The sequence below is a fragment of the Dermacentor silvarum genome, chromosome 9, assembly GCF_013339745.2.
Source record: "Dermacentor silvarum isolate Dsil-2018 chromosome 9, BIME_Dsil_1.4, whole genome shotgun sequence".
Classification (NCBI taxonomy): domain Eukaryota; kingdom Metazoa; phylum Arthropoda; class Arachnida; order Ixodida; family Ixodidae; genus Dermacentor; species Dermacentor silvarum.
Genome location: NC_051162.1, coordinates 74344722 through 74351290, shown reverse-complemented (window position 1 = coordinate 74351290; position 6569 = coordinate 74344722).

The following is a 6569-nucleotide window of genomic DNA, read 5'->3' as shown; positions in this document are numbered from 1 at the left end:
ACTGATTTAGAGGTGGGAGATCGTGCTCACCAGCTCGGCATTTGACGATTAGCGAATGCTGATCGCCAGAACAGAAAATGCTGTCACTGGTATTGCGGCCCTGGACTGAGGGCTACACCCACTGCGAGGAGTCACCCTTGTCCATGCCCGATAAAAATAGCTCTTTACAATGTAAGCTGTTATGGGCTCAAGCGAATATGCATTCCGGTTGGCGGTCGCAGATATAGCCCGCAATCACAAAAAAAAAACCGTCGGCCCTTGAAGATGGTTAAGCAGCGAAGCTGAAACGTGCTGCCCCAGTGTTCATCACTGGGTTAATTCGAGGGTTCATTAAAGTATTTCTTAATTATGAGGTTACGCAAACGTTCGGCTGCGACGGAGGGAACGACGTCACAGGCGGTATGTCCTGCAGTACGCCGTTGTCGCGTTCGATGTCTCGAGTTTGCTCGGCGGCATGATTGGCAGCATTCGCCCGCCCATTGCCGCTTGCGATTCTTCGAAATTAAATTGCTTAAAAATTAAATCTATTTGTTACGTAAGACAATGAATGATTCATACCTCCTTAAGCAATGACTCATACCACCGTAAACGCGGCATCCCCATTACGACGACAGACAGACAGACAGACAGACAGACAGACAGACAGACAGACAGACAGACAGACAGACAGACAGACAGACAGACAGACAGACAGACAGACAGACGGACGGACAGACGGACAGACAGACAGACAGACAGACAGACAGACAGACAGACAGACAGACAGACAGACAGACAGACAGACAGACAGACAGACAGACAGACAGACCGACAGACAGACAGACAGACAGACAGACAGACAGACAGACAGACAGACAGACAGACAGACAGACAGACAGACAGACAGACAGACAGACAGTTAACTTTCTTTAGGGGCCCTAGCTTCCGTTGGGGCGCCTCTGTCGCGTCCATTCGAGGCAGGAACCCCGTGATGTTCCGCCCTTTCTTGGGCCCTCTGGATTGCCTGGTGTTGTGTCTGGAGCGATGGTCTGCGGTCTGCCTGTTCCCAGTCGGCTTCGCTGGATATAGGGCCGTTAGGTAACGCGGGGCATAGCCAGAGCATGTGCGCTAAGGAACAATAAATCTCATTACAGTCTGGACAGCTTGAATCGATGTCTGTGGACATACGGCTGAGAAAGCCCCGCGAGGGGAATGAGCCCGTCTGAAGCATTCTAACTGTAATCGACTGAGACCTGTCTAACTTCGGGTGAGGAAGAGGATAGGCCCTCCTACTATGCCGGTAGTGAGAGGTTATTTCGTGAAAAGTAAGAAGCGGATCGTTATGCTGGATTTCATGCTGTCCCCATAAGGCCTCCATGCTGCCGTGGCGCGTGACATCTCGCGCACGGTCATGGGCAAGCTCGTTGAGGTTAGGTATGTTCTGATGAACATCCGCACCCATATGGGCGGGAAACCAAGAGATGCAGTGAGTGTCAGGGTTTGTTCTCTTTTCAGAATGAAGGCAGCCTCTCGGGCTAGGTTGCCCGATTCGAAAGCTCTGATAGCCGCTCGTGAGTCAGTGAAAATGTTGGTGCGCGAGCGGTCAGTCATGGCCAGGGCTATTGCGACATGTTCCGCGACTACGCTCGTAGCTAACCTGACCGAGGCGGAGGGGCGTAATTCCCTTTTGCCGTCAATGATTGCCAGCGCAAATGTGCTATACTTGCGGTACATAGCCGCGTCGACAATGACAATCGATTCTAGATTCCGGCCGGCCTTCTGTAAAATCGCCCGTGCTCGGGCTTTTCGCCGCCCTACATTATATCGTGGGAACCTATTCCGAATGAATGAGCTGGCCACAAACGTTGCCCGGGCCTCCCTGGATAAGGTGATTTACTGTTCGCTGAGAATTCTGGGAGCCATGCCAGCCCTATATAGGATGCATCGCCCTGCCCTAGTTGACGAGAGCCGGACCACCTGAGCGGTGACCTGCGCTTCAATCACTTCAACAATGTCGTCGTGCATACCGAGTTAGCTTAACATGTTCGAGCCAAGTGGTTGCTGGTAACTCCAGTACCTTTTTGATGCTCTTACACATAAGAGTGTTAAGCTTAGTCTTTTCTGTTTTGGTCCAGTTAAGTGCCGAAGCTACATAGTTGATGTGACTCATTAGGAAAGCATGATGGATCCTGAGGAGGTTGTCTTCACCTAGTTTCTCCCTGCGTCCTGATACTTTAGCGACGAGTCTCAACATGCCTTCGGTTTTGGCCGTGATGCGCGTGAGCGTTTTGGCGTTACATCCTCTCGCGTCAATCAGTAATCCTAGGATTTGGATAGATTCGACTTCAGGAATGGGCTGCTTGTTTCTTGCAAAGAAGGCTATGGGAAGTTGGTAAGGGGGTGAGCCCCCTAACACATTTCCTGGCCGGCCTGTACAATAAAAATTCTGATTTGTTTGGTGACAGTAAAAGCCCCGTGCCTTCTAGTTAGGACTCCATTGCATCTAGGGCTGGTTGGAGCGCGTACTCTACTTCTGCGAGTGATGCTCCTGGGTACCAGACCGTGATATCATCCGCGTATAGCGAGTGGCCTATATTGGGGCTTTGTAACGAGTAGCAGAAGAGAAGTGAAATTCTATGCTTCAATGATGAGCGGCAATGCAGCCAGCTGTGCAAGAAGGCCACGACGACGAACGGGGGAGCAGTGGCACGAGCGCGTGCCGAGCACGAGCGCAATCCGAGGGGCGCTAACGAGCGAGCTGTGGAAGAAGACGACGACCTCGAGTCAATGCTGATGATGATAGCTTTCTATGCACCGTCGATTTCGCCTAGACGTATAAAGCTTCGATTTAGAAATTGGTCTCCAATCCACGCTGGGAAGGTGGCTGGACATCGAAGCTCTAAACGACACCTATATAGAACGATTGCCCATTTCCACGTAGCTCGAAATTATTCCCATGGCAACATTTACATTCACATGGCCACATTCACATTAGCTTTTCTTACTTATCAGCCTAAGACTTTCCACAGCATACGACTTTGCTCACGCCACTACTTTGTGCACCTACAAAGAGCGCACCAGAACAAGAGAAATGCACTTAACCGCACTTTCGCAGCGCCTCCTATGCACGCTGGTTTTGAGGAGTCATCAATGCGTGGTCTATCCATAGAACTTTCACAACTCAAATCAATGGCTAGGCGGGTTGTGCGCGACGTGTGACACGCCGGCCTGTGACTTTTTTTCTCCTCTTTCTCTTCAGTTAGACCCGACTAACACTTCTTAGAGTCCATTTGGACACATTTTGATTCAGCAAAACCTAGTTTAGGATTAAGTTCCGGTGCTCGAATTTGGAATGCCAAGCAGAAATAGATGGAATGATGACACCGGAATGACTACAAAAGAACTACAGACGATTGTGACGGCATGACGAGGAAGAAATGATTAAGAACGATTGACGACGGTGGAAGGACAGCGATGGTACGTCGAATGTGACAAAACAGTTATGAAATGATGACGATGTTATGACAGCGGTGGTATGACAACGATGGTTTGGCGACGACGTGCTGACGATAATCGGACGACGAAGCTTGCATGACCATGACAGAACAGGGACGACAGCATCGCGACTACAATATAACCACGAATGGAAGATGTATGCACAAAAAGAATGTCTTAACCACAATTGCATAACAACGACGGTAACACAAGACGACTTGACAACACTACAATGACTGCGACAAAATTATAACGACTGAACGACCATGTTGTCATGACGAAGACATAATTGCAATGTTAGACACAAAAAAAGAATGAAGACGATGGAACTACGAAGGCGACAATGAATCCGCAATTCTGCAATGATCACAAGGCTATGACAACGACGGCGTGACGATGGCGGCTTCATAACAATTGGTTGACAAGCTTGGAATAACGACAATCAAATGACCATGACGCCATCACGCTGATGGTAACACCACCAATACATGACGACGACTGTACGACGATGAATGTGATCCATTGTTGACGATGGCATGGCAACGGCAGCTTGATATTGATGTAATGAAGACACGATGACCACGGTGGCTTGATGACGACAGTATATTGACGATGGCGTGGCGCCAGAAATACGATCAAAGACGACATGACGGTGATGGCGCATATTGCATAGCTCATGCCCTCGTTTGCGTACATTACCTGAAGCCCCAGAACACCTTAGTTCGGATGGAAAGTGCTGCCAGCTTGCAGCATTCTCAGGACCTGAGAATCGCGCAGGACCTTCTATATATATATATATATATATATATATATATATATATATATATATATATTGAACGAAAATAAAGGAACCGAGGAGCCCCAGTTTTATTAATAATATCATAAGAAGCCAACAAAGACACTAAGGACAACACAGGGTAAATTACTTGTACTTCATACTTGAGTTAGAGAAATACGATATAAATAATGGAAATGCAAGTGGATGAAAAAGGAACTTGCCGCAGGGGGCAATCATCCCACGTCTTCGCATTACGTGGGCGGCGCTCTTACCAAATGAGTACGGCAGTGCCGTATTCCCAGACACTTACTTCGATATTTGTGTTTTACAACTATAACTAACCCTGGGAGTGTTAGCCAGCGCCACTACTCACAAACCTTGGCGGCTGATATGGAACATCCTTTCTGCCACAAGCGTCACAAGTATGCAATCTTTTTTGGTGAAGGCAACTGGTCAATAAAACCACACATGCTACCTGAACGCATCAATGTTGCTGGATTCGAAACCTTCGTTACGTAATGAGTGAGAAGAAAGGAACCAAGTGGCCCGATATTTATTAACGATACCATAAGAGACACCAAGACGAGACACCAAGACGAGCATCTGGGAAATTACTAGTACTTACTTATTGAATTAAAGAAATGATAGACTAATGGAAATGAAAATGGATGACAGTGGTCATTATGACAGCGCTCAGCCAGCTTCTTTCCAGCGGCATCAGATCGGCTTCCCGTAGAGACGAAGGTCTGTTGGATACTTTGTAAAAATGTGGCCCAATCAGGGATTTCCTTTTCCTGGTTTAGGAACCATATTTTCACGAATCCGGAGAAGTATAATGCGGCGGTAAATGTCTTTTGCTCGTCGTTCCTCTTGTTATGGGAGCTGACTTTGCTGTAGTTAATGAGCGAGACCTCAATGTCGTCACCACGGACTCCTGCGAAGACTTGGAGATCCCGCTCACGGCTACTGACAGCCTAAACCAACGTGCTCTGTGTTGCAAGAGTGGTAGGGTTAGTTAAACAAGAGCCACTGGAATCTAATGTTTTGGTTGCAGGCGCGCACACTCGGAGGCTTGCGCACAGCTTCAGAGAGAAGGTGAAGCGGGTGCAATTATTGTAATTTAAGTGAACTTCAGCCATCTAAAAAGACGAAGGCAGAGGGAACGCTTTTATTAGGCGAGTTCCCAGAGTACATCCGCAAAAAGGAAGACCTGGCATGATATGTGCAGACAAACACCAAGGAGCTGTGCCAAAAGCGCGCTATATATATAAAAATATGCAAATGCTACGTAGCTGGACAGAACCAAGTTATTATTGTTTGCTATCGCTTGGAGATACTCAGATTATTTTTTGCAGTCTACCTAATTAGGTAATTAGTTTTATTATTTAATCAACTTCACAGTTATTATAATTACATGAAAAGTGTGAATAAGAAAATCGTAGAGCGACATGAGAAACTGTTGTTCAATAAGTGCTACATAAAAGTGCTTTTCCGAGCCTGAAAGAAGCCGGCGAAAATTGCCGTGCGACCGGCCGTTCGAGGCACTTTGCGTGTATTCGCATGCATCTCTGACGCTCGGGAAAACACTTTGAGCTATATCGTTGCCATTAATAATGCTAGCTTTCGGTCAATGCCCCTTGCATGGTGAATATTGTACATATGCTAATAATATAAATAGAACTTTGAGCACAGAGTTCGAAGGGGTAAATCAATAAATTTTGCTACAAGAAATTTGTTAGGCAACATTATTTATTATTTCAACTTATATGACATCTTTCGTAGAAGGTATTACAGAGAACACAATACAAAAACAAAATGCACAGGATCCGTCCGTCTTGTTTACACCCCGGACCTAGTCAACGTACCACTTCAGACTTAAAGAAGTGCAACAAACCTTATTACACCATAAAATGCCTACTTTAAGACAGTCTTGATACAATGCAGCGTTCCTGCAAAGTTTTTTCATGGGAAATCCGAGAAGTTGCGTCAGGAAGCACTAGAAAAAATAGGCATTTATTACACCAAAAGAAAAAAAAAACTGCTGCCTGCGCTTGTGGGAAATGATGCTTGACCTAGAACAGTGAGAGCACGCTCAGTGCCTCGGAATGACTAGCAGGGTCAGGCAGCACCCATGACATGATAAAATCAATGTGCTGGAATTTGAATGAAGTTCAAAAACAATTATTTACACGTGCTCTACACTGGGCACTATTCAAAGGCTGTTCTTAAAAAAAGGCAAATTACAGGCACTCTACCTTAACCAGGACTGTTTGAGTAGTATATTTACCACGTGATAATACTTGAGTTGGCGCAAGTT